Source organism: Oryx dammah, unplaced genomic scaffold (genome assembly GCF_014754425.2).
Source record: "Oryx dammah isolate SB20612 unplaced genomic scaffold, SCBI_Odam_1.1 HiC_scaffold_11167, whole genome shotgun sequence".
Classification (NCBI taxonomy): Eukaryota; Metazoa; Chordata; class Mammalia; order Artiodactyla; family Bovidae; genus Oryx; species Oryx dammah.
The window spans coordinates 42611-61157 of record NW_024080560.1 but is presented as its reverse complement, the minus strand read 5'-3'; the positions used below and the strand labels follow the sequence as shown (position 1 = coordinate 61157).

Here is an 18547-nt window from a genome sequence, read left to right as displayed (position 1 = left end):
AGTGTTTGTTTTCCTCCCTATCTTTTATCTTTATGTGTGAAAGTATTACTGAAAGTATGGAACATCCTTCTCTGCTATCAGAAACACAATGAGCTACTAAGCATATAACCTGTGTCTTCAATAGCTGATCAACTGACGTGACATTGGGAAGCACCACAGAGAACATTCACTTGAAGCCTGGACATAAAAGGACATGTATAATTGCAAAATATAGTTCTATAACTTATGTTTTTGCTGTTTATTATTATTTTCATCATTATTATTTATTATCTCATTATTTAATAGCCATTTATATATCTATTGGTGAGGTATCTGTTCAAATCATGTCCTTATTTTTAATTGGATTGTGTTTTTATTATTTATAAACATTTTTGTATAGTCTAGCTACAAATTCTTTGTTGCAAAAATGTTTTGCAAATATTTTTTTCACTTCACCTATAAATCTAACATCTATATTACATAATAATACATAGCATTACATAATAATACAAACATTAAAAATGATTTCATAAAATTATGTAATGGGAATAATTAATAATCAATAAAATATTTTTCCCCTCTGCTTATATTCTATTCATATTGCTTCAGTTTTCTTTTGCTATATAACCACTATCTCAAAATGGCACAGGTTAAATAACTTGTCTATATACTGTTATTCTTCATGTTGACCATGGTCAGATGGTATCGAACTGTACAGCATCCTATGGACAGAGGAGCCTGGTGGGCTACAGTACAGGGGGTCGCTAAAGTTCCAAACATGACTTAGTGACTAAACAACACCACCACCAAGTATAAACATTAGTTTGAAGGTTCTTGTTGCTTTATTTCAAAAGTAGTTGAGGTTCCATCTTACAAATAACAACCTGTGAAAAACTGAACTTCATGTGAACAATATGTCATATTCTTTAGGTCTAAAAAATATACACATCACTCACATTCCAATTTTCACATATTATCCAAGACACACACACATGCAAACACGTGACACACATATAAATGCATGCAAACACAATGGAGATAAGTCTATATATTTCAGAAACAAGAAAGTGAAAGCCACTCAATCGTGTCTGACTCTTTGTGACCCCATGAACTATACAGTCCATGGAATTCTCCAGGCTAGAATACTGGAGTGGGTAGCTATTTCCTTTTCCAAGAGCTCATTCCCAACCCAGGGATCAAACCCAGGTCTCCCTCAATGCAGGCAGATTCTTTACCAGCTGAGCTATAAGGGAAGCCCACAGCATTTATTATCACTCATCTCATTTCCATTTTATAAAGAAAAAGTCTTTTTTAATATTTCAGCAAAGTGGATAGCTGTTCTTTTCTCCAGGGGATCTTCCCAACCCAGGGATCGAACCCAGGTCTCCCATATTGCAGGTAGATTCTTTACCATCTGAGCCACCAGGGAAGCACAAGAATATTGGAGTGGGTAGCCTACCCATTCTCCAGGGATCTTCCTGGCACAGGAATCGAACCAGGGTCTCCTGTATTGCAGGCTGATTCTTTGCCAGCTGAGCTACCGAGTAGCTCAAGAGATAAAAATATATGTGTTAAATAAGTTTGTAGAAATGTTTCCCTTCAATGAGTAAAGTGATTCTTTCTTTGGCACCAGACAATTCCCACAAAAAGGTAATTAATATTATGACAAAACAAAAATACACATCTGGAGAACTGCTCATTAATACTTGCTTAATGTCTCACCAAACACTGAACATAACATAAACCCAAACCAGAAACATAATTATTTTATTATGCTCAACCCATGATATGCTCATTATTTCTGGAACTGACACAGATACTCTTAAAACAATCATGGTTTTGAGAAATATTAAAATTACTACCTTATTTTGCATCCAAGTGAATATTCATAGAAAATGCTTTGTCCTGATGCTTACAGCCAGGTATCTCTAATATTAGAGTCTCACCCACATTATTTTGAAGAGGAGAAGACAGGTAAATTCATCAAATGTACTCTCTGAAGTAAAGAAAGGAAGGCTCAGGGACAAGCTTGTAGAAAGTAACATGCCTCACAAATTACATTTAGATTTGGTTCAATTTCCCAACGTTCTATACCAGTTTTTTTTTTTTTTTAATCACTTGGAACTGTGTGTCCTTCAGTGCGACTTTATTTTTTTTCTTTTTTTTAAAATTTATTATTTTTTTAATTTTACTTTACAATACTGTATTGGTTTTGCTATACAGTGACATTGTTTTTATTGAGTAATAACAGTTATGCCTTTTTAAAGAGTGTGTGCATGAATGTATTATTTTCTGAATATAAAGACAATTGCAGATAGAATTGTGTTCTATTTTATGATATATTGAAGATGTGCAGAAGTGTTACACATCCATGTGTTGTTTCCTTGATCATTTTCTAAAAGCTCAGACAAGAACAATGAAAAATGGATGGAGGGAGTTGCTCCTCCGTTCCTGGATTCATTTTCTTGGGAATTACTGATAACACCGAGGACAAAGTGACCATATTTACCATGGTTCTAATTGTTTATCTCATTGGCCACTTGGCAAAACTTGGGATGATATTCCTGATTAAGATGGATCCCCAGCTGCACACACCCGTGTACTTTGTCCTCAGTCACCTCTCCTTCTGTGTCCTCTGCTATTTCCACTGCAATTGACCCCAAGATGCTCTTGGACCTATTTGCCGAGTACAAATCACCCCCTTCTATGGCTGTTGCTGTGCCACTCTTGGTCTTCTGTGTCTCTGCCAGTTCGGAGTGTCTCCTGCTGGCAGTGTGGCCTGTGAGCAGTGCAAACCCGTCAGCAGCCCCTTGCTCTATGTGGTCAGTGTGCTCCCTGCTCGTGGCTGGGGTTTACCTGGTGGGGATGACAGATGCTCTGATACACACGACATTAGCATTCTGCTATGTTTCTGTGGGTCAAATGAGATTAACCATTTCTTCTGTGACTTACCTCCACTTTTCTTCCTTTCCCACTCTGATATACAGGTCAATGAATTGGCATTATTCACTGTTTTTGGTTTTATTGAGCTGAGTACCATTTCAGGAGTAGTTTTCTCTTACTGTCATATCATCCTATCAGTCTTGAAGATCCACTCTACTGAGGGGAGGTTCAAAACTTTCTCCACCCTCACCTCTCATTTAAATGTTGTGACAATTTTCTAGGGAACTGTACTTTTCTTATATTTCAGGCCAAATACTTCCTAGTGTCCAGATCAAGACAAAATGACCTAATTGTTCTACACCCTTGTGATTCCTGTTAAATCTTCTGTTATATAGCCTAAGGAACAAAGATGTGAAACAGGACCCGAAAAACTGGAAGATTAAAGGTGGTTTTAAAGGGTGTACTATAAATATATAGACACACATACATATATCTGTTGTTTGTAAAATTATATTCATGATCCAAGGGAAATGAAATTGTTTAAAATACTTTAAGGGAGTAAATAAATATTTGTAATAAAATGTAATCTTTAAAAATACTACCATTCCAAAACACAGCATGCTTCATTGTGTATATACAACTAATATATAGCACTTCCTCTTTGCTGAATACTTCCAGAATTTTGCAATTTTGTCGAATATTATGGTTAATTCCTTAATTCAAATATTATTTCAATTACACTAAGATTTATGGTATATTTACTGAGAGATCTTTGAATATTTAGGTCCTTTATATTCTATGATACACACTGCATTTTCTATATTAATAACTATAAGCTAGAGCTAATAACAAGCATTAATTAACTACATGGTTAAGTAATTCCTAACAAGCCTCAAAATCACTCTGAAATAAAAATTGAGGACTATAAATCCAGCAGAGGCAAGATTATCAAAAGAGAAAAGCAGTCTCTTCAATAAGTGGTGCTGGAAAAATTGTACAGCTCATGTAAATGAATGAAATTAGAATATTCTCTAACACTGTATACAAAAATAAATGCAAAATGAATTAAAGACATAAATATAAGATGAGGTATTACAAAGTTCTTAGAGGAAAACATAGGCATAACAGTCTTTGACATTCATCTCAGCAATATATTTTTTTTTTATCCACCTCCTAAGGCAACAGAAATAAAACCAAAAATAAACCAATGGACCTAATTAAAATAAAACAACAAAAAAAAACTTCTGCACAGCAAAGGATAGCATAAACACAATGAAAGGACAACACATAGAATGGGAGACAATATTTTAAAAGATGTGAGCAACTAGGGATTGATTCCAAAATTTACAAACAGCTAATGCAGCTCAGTTGGAGAAGGAAATGGCAACACATTCCAGTGTTCTTGCCTGGAGAATCCCAGGGAAGGGGGAGCCTGGTGGGCTGCTGTCTATGGGGTCACATAGAATTGGACACGACTGAAGCGACTTAGCAGCAGCAGTTGCAATGCAGCTCAGTATACAAAACAAACAACCCAAACAAGAATATGCACAGAAAATCTGAATAGATATTTCTCCAAACAAAACATATAGATGGCCAAGAGGCACATGAAAAGATTCTCAACATGTGAATCATTAAAGAAAAGCAAATTAAAGCCACAAAGAGATATTATCTCACACTGGTTAAAATGGCCATCAGCAAAAAGCCTACAAACAATAAATGCTGGAGAGAGTGTCAGTTCATTTCAGTTCAGTTGCTCAGTTGTGTGTAGGCTCATGAACTGTAGCACGCCAGGCCTCCATGTCCATCACCAACTCCCAGAGCTTACTCAAACTCATGTCCGTTGAGTTGGTGATGCCATCCAACCATTTCATCCTCTGTCATCCCCTTCTCCTCCTGCCCTCAATCTTTCCCAGGATCAGGGTCTTTTTAAATGAGTCAGCTCTTAGCACCACATGGCCAAAGTACTGGAGTTTCAGCTTCAACATCAGTCCTTCCAATGAACACTCAGGACTTATCTCCTTTAGGATGGACTGGTTGGATCTCCTTGCAGTCCAAGGGACTCTCAAAGAGTCTTCTCCAACACCACAGTTCAAAAGCATCAATTCTTCCAGCTTTCTTTCTAGTCCAACTCTCACATCCATACGTGACCACTGGAAAAACCATAGCCTTGACTAGATGGACCTTTGTTGGCAAAGTAATGTCTCTGCTTTTTAATATGTTGTCTAGGTTGATCATAAGTTTTCTTCCAAGGAGTAAGCAGCTTTTAATTTCATGGCTGCAGTCACCATCTGCAGTGATTTTGGAGCCTAAAAAATGAAATCAGCCACTATTTCCACAGTTTCTCCATCTATTTGCCATGAAGTAATGGGACTGGATGCCATGATCTTTGTTTCCTGAATGTTGAGCGTTAAGCCAACTTTTTCACTCTCCTCTTTCACTTTCATCAAGAGGCTTTTTAGTTTTTCTTTGCTTTCTGCTATAAAGGTGGTGTCATCTGCATATCTGAGATTATTATTATTTGTCCCAGCAATCTTGATTCCAGCCTGTGTTTATCCAGCCCAGCGTTTCTCATGGTACTCGCATATATGTTAAATAAGTAGGGTGACAATATATAGCTTTGACGTACTCCTTTTCCTATTTGGAACCAGTCTGTTGTTCCATGTCCAGTTTCTTCCTGACCTACATACAGATTTCTCATGAGGCAGGTCAGGAGAGGGTGTGGAGAACAGAAAAACCTCCTACACTGTTATGGGAATGTAAATTGGTACAGCCACTATGGAGAACAGTATGAAGGTCTGTTAAAAGCAAATGGAGCTAGCACATGATCCAACCATCCCAATCCAGGGCATATATTCAGAGAAAACTGTAGTTTGAAAGGATATATGTACCCCAATGTTCACTGCAGTGCTGTTTATAATAGCCAAGACATAGAAGTAGCCTAAATGTCTGTTAACAGATGAATGGATAAGAAGATGCAGTACATATTTATAATGGGGGATTTGTTGTTGTTCAGTCACTTAGTCATGTCCAACCCTTTGCGACCCTATGGACTGCAGCATGCCAGACCTCCCTGTCTTTCATTATCTCTCAGCTTGCTCAAACTCATGTCCATTGGATTGCCATCCAACCATCTCATCCTCTGTCATCCCCTTCTCATCCTGCATTCAACCTTTCTCAATATCAGAGTCTTTTCTAAAGAGTCAGTTCTTTGCATTAGGTGGCCAAAGTATTGGACTTTCAGCTTCAGCATCAGTCCTTCCAATGAATATTCAGGACTCATTTCCTTTAGGATTGACTGCTTTGCTCTCATTGCAGCCCAAGGAACTTCATACTCAAAGTTTGCTCTAAGATCTTCGTATCTGGTATGATTGGGCTACATCCAAAGATACCAGGACTACGGCTCATTGGAAAATGAGTGTCCAATGACTATGATTGTCATTGGAAAAGACCCTGATACTGGGAATGATTGAAAGCCAGAGGAGAAGGGGATGACAGAGAATGAGATGTTTGGATGGCATCACCAAGTCAGTTCATTTCAGTTCAGATGCTTAGTCATGTCTGACTCTTTGCAGCCCCCTGGACTGCAGGATGCCGGGCTTCCTTGCCCATCACAAACTCCCAGAGCTTACTCAAACTCATGTCCGTTGAGTAGATGATGTCACCTGGTCCCATCACTTCATAGCAAATAGATGGGGAATCAATGGAAACAGTGACAGACTTTATTTTCTTGGGTATCAAAGTCACTTATTCAATGGACATGAGTCTGAGCAAGCTCCTGGAGTTGGTGATGGACAGGGAAGCTTGGCATGCTGCAGTCCATGGGGTAGCATAGAGTCAGACATGATTGAGTGGCTGAACTGACTGACTGAAAGAGTTCCGTTGTTGTCTAAAAGGGAGAATTTGGGAGGATGTAATATTGAAACTTCTGTCTCATAGAATGAATGTGGATAGTAGAAAACAAATAACTTTAAAAAAAATTATGAACTCTGTTTATTTAGAAAAATCATTTGTGTAAAATTTTTAAAATGAGTCATCTTTGCATATATGAACTTATCAATAGAAAATTCTGATCACAGTTACATTCTTATTTTTTGTTTCTCAGCCTCTGCTTTAATAGACAGAAATATTAGTACTATACTTAGTAGTAAATAAATATTTAGATAGTATTACCTTTTCAAATTCTTGCACTAGAAATTTTAGGAAATACAAAAAAAAATCATTGATTTTATTTCTGAGATCTTAAATGTAATATAAATAATCTTATATAAATAAAATGTAATTCAGAAAGAAAAAGTACATTATTTAGGAAATGTGAGGGAGTCATAAAGTTAATGAAATGCCTGTAAAAAATGTGGTAGGATGAGAATAAGACAGTGTGTGGTGATGAAAGCTATCTTGAAAGGTAGCATTGTTACTAATGTTATAGCATCATTATTTATAATAGATAAAAAGTAGAAAAAACCTGATAGTCACTTAACTGAAGAAGGGATCTACAAAGTGTATTGTATCTTTAAAATAAATATTATTGTCCCCAAATGATGAAACAAAATACTGATAAGTGGAGCAACATGGATGCAACTTGAAAACATTATCTTCAAGGAAAGAAGGCCGACAGGAAAATAAAATAAACATATGAACGAAACATATTAGAAAAAAAAAAGGTATCACATGATTCTGTTAGTATGAGACATCCATAATAGGGAACCACATAGAATTAGTGGTTACTATGGGCTAAGGAAGGAGAACTGACGGGTAGCAGGTGGGGGTTTCTTATTGAAGTTATGAAAATATTCTGGATTTAGATACTGGAGATAATTGAACAATCTTGAAAGTATAATAAAAAAACAATAAAAACAAGAACTGCATACTTACATAAGAAAGATCAATTGTATGGTATATGCCTCGTATTTCAATAAAAAAGAAAATATGGTCAAAGTGTAGCCATATTCCTAAATAATGCAGTGAAGGAGACAGTTTCAAAGACACAATGACCAATCCAAAAGAGCTGAAAATGATGGAGGGAGGATCTTTTTGAGTTTCATTAGGTTTCCTCTTTGACTGGAAAAGGAGGAGATAGTTTCAGGGTAACTGCAAAGCACTCCATACAAACAAATTGCTATTTTCTTCTACCATAGATCAATTTGGCAGCAATAGTGAAGCTTTAAATCTCAGCCTTTGCAAAGTTGTTTCTGAATTCACAGGGGAATACACAGAAGCAGAAACATAATTAATTAAATGTTTGCTAACATCAAAACCTAGGGGTAGTAACTCAGGGATTTAAGTCCCCATATACCTGGTAAAATAAAAGACCATCTGCTTATTATCATTTAGCTACCCAAGACCTGCCCATTTCAGGTAGGTTTCCAGGCCCTATCTTAAAGAGTATAAGAGGAAATAACTTTTTGAGAAAGAAAAAATGTATTTGTAAGTGAAATGTTTATGCCTACTTACTCAATTAAATTAACTCTGCATTTATTTGCCAGAAACGATATTGATTTCTCTGATTGGGAACTATCTTCCTGAACTTGTTAATAACCACAGTATAACTTCTTAATGATTTTATTTTCTTATTGGCTCACAAAAAATCTTTTACTTCTTTTATCATTGGATAAGTGTATACATGAATTGAAAGTTTGTTTCATTTTGTTTAAAAAATAATACAACTACCACAGTAAAAATAAAAACTTGCAAATTAATTCTCACGTGAAAAAATGTCATATCTATTTAGGCTTAAGAAGAATTTCATTAAATGCATTCTATTCTCATATACATCAAAAACATATACAAGTCAAGAGGGAGGTGATATATTTATAATTATCGCTGAGTTGCTTTGTTGTATGGCAGAAACCAACATAACACTGTAAAGCAATTTTACTCCAATTAAAAAAAAATAGGCATATCAAGCATGACACACACACAAAGACACATACATAGGAGAGGGTATGTGTCTATCTCAGAAGAATTTGTCTCATCTCATTTCCATTTTATAATATTAGAGCCCATTTAAAATCCAAAGAGATGCAAATGTGTTCTATTGTTTTCAGTTCCTTTTAGATCTTTTCTTTCCCTCATCAAGTGACTTGATTTTTTTTTTAAGTGACTTGATTTTTGACAACTATCTCTGCAAAGGGGTAATGAGTATTGTGACAAATCAATAATAAATTGTTAGGAATAAAGGTTGATAATACTTAGATGTCTCAGTAACTATTAAACACAACATAAAACCAGTAACAAAATAGAGATCATTATTATTAGTCAGTGACATGGTTATTATTTCAAGAATTAATACAAATATTCTTAAACCAATCATGTAATGAGAAACATTAAAACTCTAATCCCATTTTGTTTCCATGTAAATACTTTCAAGTGTAGAGACTCCTTAGCCCTGTCTTACAGCTCAACATCTCTAATACATTAGAATCTTGTTCATATTATTTTGAAGAGGAAAAGAGAGGTAAATTAATTAAAATGTATCCATTGAGATAAAGTCAGACTCCGACATGACCTTGTAGGAAGTAAAATGCCTCATAAATGACATAATAGATTTGGTTCATTTTCTCAACAGTCTATTCTAGGTGATTTTTCTTATTGGATAATAGATAGCTGAAGAAGTGTTAGTCACTCAGTGATGTTGGACTCTTTGTGACCCCAAGAACTGTAGCCCACCAGGCTCCTCTGTCCATGGAATTCTTCAGGCAAGAATACTGGAGTGAGTAGCCATTCCCTTCTGCAAGGGATCTTCCTGACTTTGGGATCAAACCTGGGTCTCCCATGTTGCAGGCAGATTCTTTATTGTCTGAAGCAACAGAGAAGCCTCAGTAGATAGTTTTGCCTCTTTAAAGAGTGGGCACATGACTGGATGCTTTTCTGTTATAGAAAGAAATGTGTTCTGCTTTACGATATTTTGCAGATGTGCAGAAGTTTTACCTATCCATGTATCTTTGTTATTTATTTTAAAAATATTTTTTAAAGAGTATGTTACTGCTAAGTCTCTTCAGTCGTGTCCGACTCTGTGCGACCCCATAGACGGCAGCCCACCAGGCTCCCCCATCCCTGGGATTCTCCAGGCAAGAACACTGGAGTGGGTTGCCATTTCCTTCTCCAATGTATGAAAGTGAAAAGTGAAAGTGAAGTTGTTCAGTCGTGTCTGACGATTAGCAACCCCATGGACTACAGCTTACCAGGTTCCTCCACCCATGGGATTTTCCAAGCAAGAGTACTGGAGTGGGGTGCCATTGCTTTCTCCATCTAAGAGTATAGACAAGAACAAAGAAGGATGGACAGAGACAATTGCTCCTCCGTGAATGAATTCATTTTCTTGGGAATTACTGAGAACACTGAGAACAAAGCGATCCTATTTACCATGTTTCTCCTTGTCTATCTCATCAGTCTTCTGGCAAACCTTGGAATGATAACCCTGATTAGGATGGACCCCCAGCTGCACACACCCATGTACCTTTTTCTCAGCCGCCTCTCCTTCTGTGACCTCTGCTATTCCACAGCCATCAGCCCTAAGATGCTGGTGGACCTATTTGCCAAGAACAAGTCAATCTCTTTCCATGGCTGTGCTCTGCAGTTCTTGGTCTTCTGTATCTTTGCAGATTCTGAGTGTCTCCTGCTGGCAGTATGGCCTATGACCGGTACAAGGCCATCAGCAGCCCCTTGCTCTATGCGGTCAGCATGTCCAGTGGGGTGTGCCCCCTGCTCATGGCTGGGGTTTACCTGGTGGGGATGGGATGCTCTGATACACATGACATTAGCATTCCGCTTATGTTTCTATGGGTCAAATGAGATTAACCATTTCTTCTATGATTTACCTCCACTTTTCCTCCTTTCCTGCTCTGATATACAGGTCAATGAGTTGGCATTATTCCTTGTTTTTGGCTTCATTGAACTGAGTACCATTTCAAGAGTTCTTGTCTCTTATTTTTATATCATCCTTTCAGTCTTGAAGATACATTCTGTAGAAGGGAGGTTCAAAGCATTCTCTACCTGCACCTACCACCTAACTGCAGTGGCAACTTTCCAGGGAACTATTCTCTTTATGTATTTCAGGCTGAGTTCATCCTACTCTCTAGATCAAGACAAAATGACTTTGTTGTTTTATACTCTAGTGATTCCAATGTTAAACCCTCTGATTTACAGCCTAAGAAACAAGGATGTGAAACAAACCCTAGAAAAAATAAAACTTAAAAGATGATGCTAAATGTTTATATTTCACACACAGAAAAAGACACACATTGTGGTTTTTGTATTTGTAAAATTATGTTGCATCATATAAGAGAAAATAACTTGTCTCACTAAATACATAAATTAATAATAAGCATTGGTTATAAAGCCCAAACTTTAGAAACGTTACAACTTCCAAATACAGCATGCTCATATGTGTCAAGAATTTATATATGGCATGTTCTCTTTGTTGAAAACTTTCCTGAGTGTTCTAATTTTGTCACATTGTATTGATTCATTCTTTCATTTATGTACTATTTCAATTACTAAATACTTCTCATGTGTTTACTGACAGATGTTTGAACTTTTAAAAAAATATTCTATGGTACGTACTATACTTTTTGTACTAATGAGTATGAGTGAGAGGAGCTACCCCACATTCTAGATCAGGGACCCCATGCCCGAGGGGCAGTGGCCAAGAGGTCAGGGGTGAGGTCAGGGGCAGTGGCCTAGAATGCCAGGCTGTGATGGCACAGGAGTGGCTGGGAGGAGCTACCCCACATCCGAGGTCAGGGGCGGAGGCCAAGAGTGTCAGGCTGTGACAGCGCAGGAGCAGCCAAGAGGAGCTACCCCATGTCTGAGGCCAGGACCGGTGGCTGGGAGGAGCAACCCCACGTCCAAGGAGGGGTGGCTGTGCCGGTGCAAGAGGGCCTAGAGGATCTATTCCACATTCAATGTCAGGAGGGGTGGAGGTGAGGAGATACCCTTTGTCTAAGGTAAGGAGCAGCGGCTGCACTTTGCTGGAGCAGCCGTGAAGAGATACCCCACGTCCAAGGTAAGAGAAACCCAAGTAAGATAGTAGGTGTTGCAAGAGGGCATTAGAGGGCAGACACACTGAAACCATAATCACAGAAAACTAGTCAATCTAATCACACTAGGACCCAGCCTTGTCTAACTCAATGAAGCTAAGCCATGCCCATGGGGACACTCAAGATGGGCGGGAAATGATGGAGAGGTCTGACAGAATGTGGTCCATAAGAGAAGGGAATGGCAAACCACTTCAGTATTCTTCCCTTGAGAACCCCATGAACAGTATGAAAAGGCAAAATGATGAGATACTGAAAGAGGAACTCCCCAGGTCAGTAGGTGCCCAATATGCTACTGGAGATCAGTGGAGAAATAACTCCAGAAATAATGAAGGGATGGAGCCAAAGCAAAAACAATACCCAGTTGTGGATGTGACTGGTGATAGAAGCAAGGTCCAATGATGTAAAAAGCAATATTGCATAGGAACCTGGAATGTCAGGTCCATGAATCAAGGCAAATTGGAAGTGGTCAAACAAGAGATGGCAAGAGGGAATGTCGACATTCTAGGAATCAGCGAACTAAAATGGACTGGAATGGGTGAATTTAACTCAGATGACCATTACATCTACTACTGCAGGCAGGAATCTCTCAGAAGAAATGGAGTAGCCATCGTGGTCAACAAAAGAGTCCGAAATGCAGTACTTGGATGCAATCTCAAAAATGACAGAATGATCTCTGTTCGTCTCCAAGGCAAACAATTCAATGTCACAATAATCCAAGTCTATGCCCCAACCAGTAACGCTGAAGAAGCTGAAGTTGAACGGTTCTATGAAGACCTACAAGACCTTTTAGAACTAACACCCAAAAAAAGATGTCCTTTTCATTATAGGGGACTGGAATGCAAAAGTAGGAAGTCAAGAAACACCTGGAGTAACAGGTAAATTTGGACTTAGAGTATGGAATGAAGCAGGGCAAAGACTAATAGAATTTTGCCAAGAAAATGCACTGGTCATAGCAAACACCCTCTTCCAACAACACAAGAGAAGACTCTACACATGGACATCACCAGATGGTCAACACTGAAATCAGATTGATTATATTCTTTGCAGCCAAAGATGGAGAAGCTCTATACAGTCAACAAGAACAAGACCAGGAGCTGACTGTGGCTCAGATCATGAACTCCTTATTGCCAAATTCAGACTTTTTTATAGCTGCATAGCTACTAATTCTTGAATCTCAGTTGCTGACATAATTGATAACATGAATTTGCATTTTAAAGCTCCAGCTTACTTGAGATAATACTTTAAAATTTTCTTAATCTACTTAGTAATAAACCTCAGTCAAGCTTCTTGTTTGAGTGGTCCCTATTGGTTCAGCCATACAGAAATGCTGGTGCTATTTAGTAATTTTTGTTTAGATAGTAGTTATACCTGTTAATAATAAGAAATAAAATTAGTGAATTAATTTTCTGGTTGAGGAAGGTGAAAGTAGGAAGGTGTGTACAACTGAGACAACCCTCAAAACAGTTGTGCTTCCACTTGGGGCTCAGGTGGGAACAGATGGGGGGAGGACAAGACCATCTGGGCCATTAAACTAAAGTAACATGAAACAGAGAACGTCTCTGTTCATCCTAAATATTCTCATCTACATGTGTGGATTTACTGGGATGCGTTTTATTTAACGCCGTATATTTAGACATTAAAAAAATGTATTTCTACTCACTTTGGTCTCTCTGTCTAGGACAATAGCAGAAATCTGTTGTCATGTATCGTGTCATATTATCTTTGTGATTTTGATGAGGTGAGATAATATTCACAGAGTTACATTTTGTTATTCTCTGTTGTTGAGTGATGTGGTCGTGTTTGATGTTGTTTGTCATTGCTGCTGCTGTTCTGTCCTCACTTAATTAAATGTTCTGTGCTTCGTGCTGACCAGGACGCTGGGAAAGAACAGTGTGTCTTTCCACTACATGAACCACAGGACCTCTTTCAGGCCTTGCAGATGAAGTTTGAAGATTTTCAAAAAGACCTCAGAAAACTCAAGAAAGACCTCAGAGATAACTTACAATCTTAAGGGTACTCAGTTGTTGTTTATGCTTCTTTAATGAGAGAACAGATTTTTCAGTGTTTCTAAAGAAAGTAAACATCGATGTAAATAAACATTTTCATATGTGTCAAAAGAAAAATTTTAATATGCCAGCAAATTTGGAAAACTCAGGGCTACAGGACTGGAAAAGGTCAGTTTTCATTCCAATCCCAAAGAAAGGCAATACAAAAGAATGCTCATACTACTGCACAATTGCACTCATCTCACACACTAGTAAAGTAATGCTCAAAATTCTCCAAGCCAGGCTTCAGCAATACATGAACCATGAACTTCCTGATGTTCAAGCTGGTTTTAGAACAGGCAGAGGAACCAGAGATCAAATTGCCAACATCCGCTGGATCATGGAAAAATCAAGAGAGTTCCAGAAAAACATCGATTTCTGCTTTATTGACTATGCCAAAACCTTTGACTGTGTGGATCACAATAAACTGTGGAAAATTCTGGAAGAGATGGGAATACCAGACCACCTGACCTGCCTCTTGAGAAACCTGTATGCAGGTCAGGAAGCAACAGTTAGAACTGGACATGGAACAACAGACTGGTTTCAAATAGGAAAAGGAGTACGTCAAGGGTGTATATTGTCACCCTGCTTATTTAACTTATATGCAGAGTACATCATGAGAAATGCTGGGCTGGAAGAAACACAAGCTGGAATCAAGATTGCCGGGAGAAATATTGGTAACCTCAGATATGCAGATAACACCACCCTTCTGGCAGAAAGTGAAGAGGAACTAAAAAGCCTCTTGATGAAAGTGAAAGTGGAGAGTGAAAATGTTGGCTTAAAGCTCAACATTCAGAAAACGAAGATCATGGCATCTGGTCCCATCAGTTCATGGCAAATAGATGGGGAAACAGTGGAAACAGTGTCAGACTTTATTTTTTTGGGCTCCAAAATCACTGCAGATGGTGACTGCAGCCAGGAAATTAAAAGACGCTTACTCCTTGGAAGAAAAGTTATGACCAAACTAGATAGCGTATTCAAAAGCAGAGACATTACTTTGCCGACTGAGGTCCGTCTAGTCAAGGCTATGGTTTTTCCAGTGGTCATGTATGGATGTGAGAGTTGGACTGTGAAGAAAGCTGAGCACCAAAGAATTTATGCTTTTGAACTGTGGTGTTGGAGAAGACTCTTGAGAGTCCCTTGGACTGCAAGGAGATCCAACCAGCCCATTCTGAAGGAGATCAACCCTGGATGTTCTTTGGAAGGAATGATGCTAAAGCTGAAACTCCAGTACTTTGGCCACCTCATGCGAATAGTTGACTGGTTGGAAAAGACTCTGATGCTGGGAGGGATTGGGGGCAGGAGGAGAAGGGGACGACTGAGGATGAGATGGTTGGATGGCATCATGATGACTCGATGGACGTGAGTCTGAGTGAACTCCAGGAGTTGGTGATGGACAGGGAGGCCTGGCGTGCTGCAATTCATGGGGTTGCAAACAGTCGGACAAGACTCAACGACTGAACTGAACTGAACTGAATCTTATTCTTTTGTTTTTCAAAAAGTTATGTGTATTAGAAATCTAGTTATTTCTTTGCATCTTGGTTATTTGAATAGCAGCCTCTTTCATCAGGGACAAATTTTATTGTCTTACTTTCACTTTATGTTCAAGAATATTTGTACATTTATCATATCTTGTTAAAAGACACATATTTTCTCCCCACCCACCCTTGGTATACTTGCCTAAGGTTTTGTGGCATGTGAACGTTCCTGGGAAGAAAACATTTTTTCATGTATTTGTTAAAAAAAATTGTGCAATGCTTTATTGTTATTGTTTAGTTGCTAAGTCATGTCTGACTCTTTGTGACTTCATGGACTGCATCACACCAGGCTTTCCTGTCCTTTACTGTCTCTCAGAGTTTGCCCACACTCATGTCCACTGGGACTTCCCAAGTGAAACTAGTGGTAAAGAACCCTGTTGGGAGCCGCGTTAGGCATTGCTGACAAAATGGAGGCATGGCCCCAACCCCCTCTCTTTGTCCCGCAGGCATGGACCTAGGATGAAGTTGTTAGGCTTTGTGATTCTGACTTGTTTTTTCCTTTCCTCGGCTGGGTTGACTGAAGAGAATATTAAGGTGCTTATTATTCTTGGGAGAAGCATGAGAAGGCACAAAGCCTTCTGCAGCTGTGCTCAGAGAATAATTCATAAAGTTAATCATTGACATTTGTTCAAGGACTTTTACAAAAGAGTGTTCCAGGGTGAGCACATAGGCCACAGCTTGAGACCACGGGAGGGATTGCTATCTGAAGCCTATTTGTGAGGAAAGTGTTTATGGCAAAGGAGTTTGCTGAGTTTAGGGCTTAGGAATAATTAAAATAGTTAGAAGCTAAAGATTTAAGGAATGTTGTAATGTTAGTATATTCTACTATAGTTTATAGAGATTAGAAACCTTAGAGATATTAATAGGCAGAAGCCCTTTTTAAAGAAATAGTAAGCTTAGGATACTAGGGGCAAACAGGACTTAGGAAGATAAGAAATAAGCTGAGGTTTGTTGTATGCAGCCCAGACTTAAACACGAGTTACAATGCAATCACGAGTTAAAGTAAAAACTATTCTGAGAGAACCGCTGGAGCAGAAACTCTGCTTGAAGGACAACAATGATTTATGGCGACAATAAATCTGGGTGAGGGGAAATTGAAAATGTCAAATCTCTGACCTAATGCTTTTGTTAAAGTATAAAAAGAATCTTAAGCTTAAAATAAAGTTCAGTAGTCCAAGACAATTGAGAGGCTGTGTCGTTACTCGGCGACACCATTCCTCCCTTCAGGTTGAATCCTTGGCTGCTGGAGCTGGACTCTGGCAGAACCCACCTGACAATGTGGGAGACAGAATAGATGCAGGCTCTATCCCTGGGTTGGGAAGATCACCTGGAGAAGAGCATGGCAGTCCACCCCAGTTTTCTTGCCTGGAGAACCCCCATAGACAAAGGAGACTGGCTGGATATAGTCCATAGGGTCTCAAAGAGTCAGACACCACTGAAGCAACTTAGCACACAAGCACGCATGTCCATTGAGTTGGTGATGCCATACAGCCATCTCATCTCTGTCACCCCTTCTTCTACTGCCCTCAGTCTTTCCCAGCATCATGGTTTTTTCCAATGAGTTGGCTCTTTGCATCAGGTGCCCAAAGTATTGGAGCTTCAGCTTCAGCATCAGTCCTTCCAGTGAATATTCAGCATTGATTTCCTTTAAACTGACTGGTTTAATCTGCTTGGTGTCCAAGGTACTCTTAAGAGTTTTCTCAATTGTTAGTTGAGAAGCCTTAGATCATTTTGAAGAGACTTTGAAATTCTTCAAAATGGTAAATTTAAAGTAATGCACAAAAGCAAATAGTTTACAATTTTTTTTATTTTTTTGTAAATAAAAATCCTTTCATCTGTCCTACCTTTATAAATGAGGTACAGTTGGCTTATAATATTATTATTAGTTTCAGGTGTACAACTTAATGATGACAAAGGTCTGTATAGTCAAAGCTATGGTCTTTCCAGTGATCATGTACAGACGTGAGAATGCTGCTGCTGCTAAGTCGCTTCAGTCGTGTCCAACTCTGTGCGCCCCATAGACGGCAGCCCACAAGGCTCCCCCGTCCCTGGGAGTCTCCAGGCAAGAACGCTGGAGTGGGTTGCCATTTCCTTCTCCAATGCATGAAAGTGAAAAGTGAAAGTGAAGTCGCTCAGTCGTGTCCGACTCTGAGCAACCCCATGGACTGAAGCCTAGCAGGCTCCAGTGGATGTACATCCATGGGATTTTCCAGGCAAGAGTACTGGAGTAGGGTGCCATAGCTTTCTCTGAAAGAAGGCTGAGCACCAAAGAATTGATGTTTTCAAATTGCAGTGGTGGAGAAGACTTTTAAGAGTCCCTTGGACAGCAAGGAGATTAAACCAGTCAATCCTAAAGAAAATCAACCCTGAATACTCATTGGAAGGACTGATACTGAAGCTGAAGCTCCAATACTTTGGCCACCTGATGTGAAGAGCCAATTCATTGGAAGAGACCCTGAGGGTGGGAAAGATTGAGGGCAGGAGACGGGAGTGACAGAGATGAGGTGGCTGGATGCCATCATGGATTCAGTGGACACGAACTTGGGCAAACTCTAGGAAATCGTGAGGGTTGGGGAAGCCTGGCATACTGCAGTCCATGGTGTCACAAAGAGTTGGATACAACTCAGTGACTGAACAACAACAAAATTTCCATATGTTATGCACCACGATTAATACAGTGTTATATTCCCCATGCTGTACCTTGCATCCCTGTGACTTATTTATTTTGTAACTGGCAGTTTGTACCTTTTTAATCCCTTTCACCTATTTCACTCAGCTACTTTATCTTCTTTTCATGAAGTTTCATGAAGCTTTGTATGGTCACAGATAGTTACTAGACTCACCATGGTATTCATTACATAATGTATTTAAATGTTGAATCACTGTTGTATACCTGAAACTAACATAATGTTGTACATCCACTATAATATTTTCAATTTCTTTTTATAGTCCCCTAAAGTGAAGCCTTGATGATAGGCTTCTTTGACAGCACTGGATGCTGACATTTGTCAGTTATCATGGTTAACAGGATTTCCTAAAACAATTTGTAATTGTTTTAATGCAC

General features: G+C 38.7%; 2 pseudogenes; both read left to right on the top strand.

Moving 5' to 3' along the window:
- Nucleotides 1–2136: 2136 nt before the first annotated feature.
- LOC120860738 lies at nt 2137–3339 on the top strand (annotated as a pseudogene).
- Nucleotides 3340–10135: 6796 nt separating this feature from the next.
- On the top strand, nt 10136–11062 carry LOC120860736 (annotated as a pseudogene).
- Nucleotides 11063–18547: the final 7485 nt, after the last annotated feature.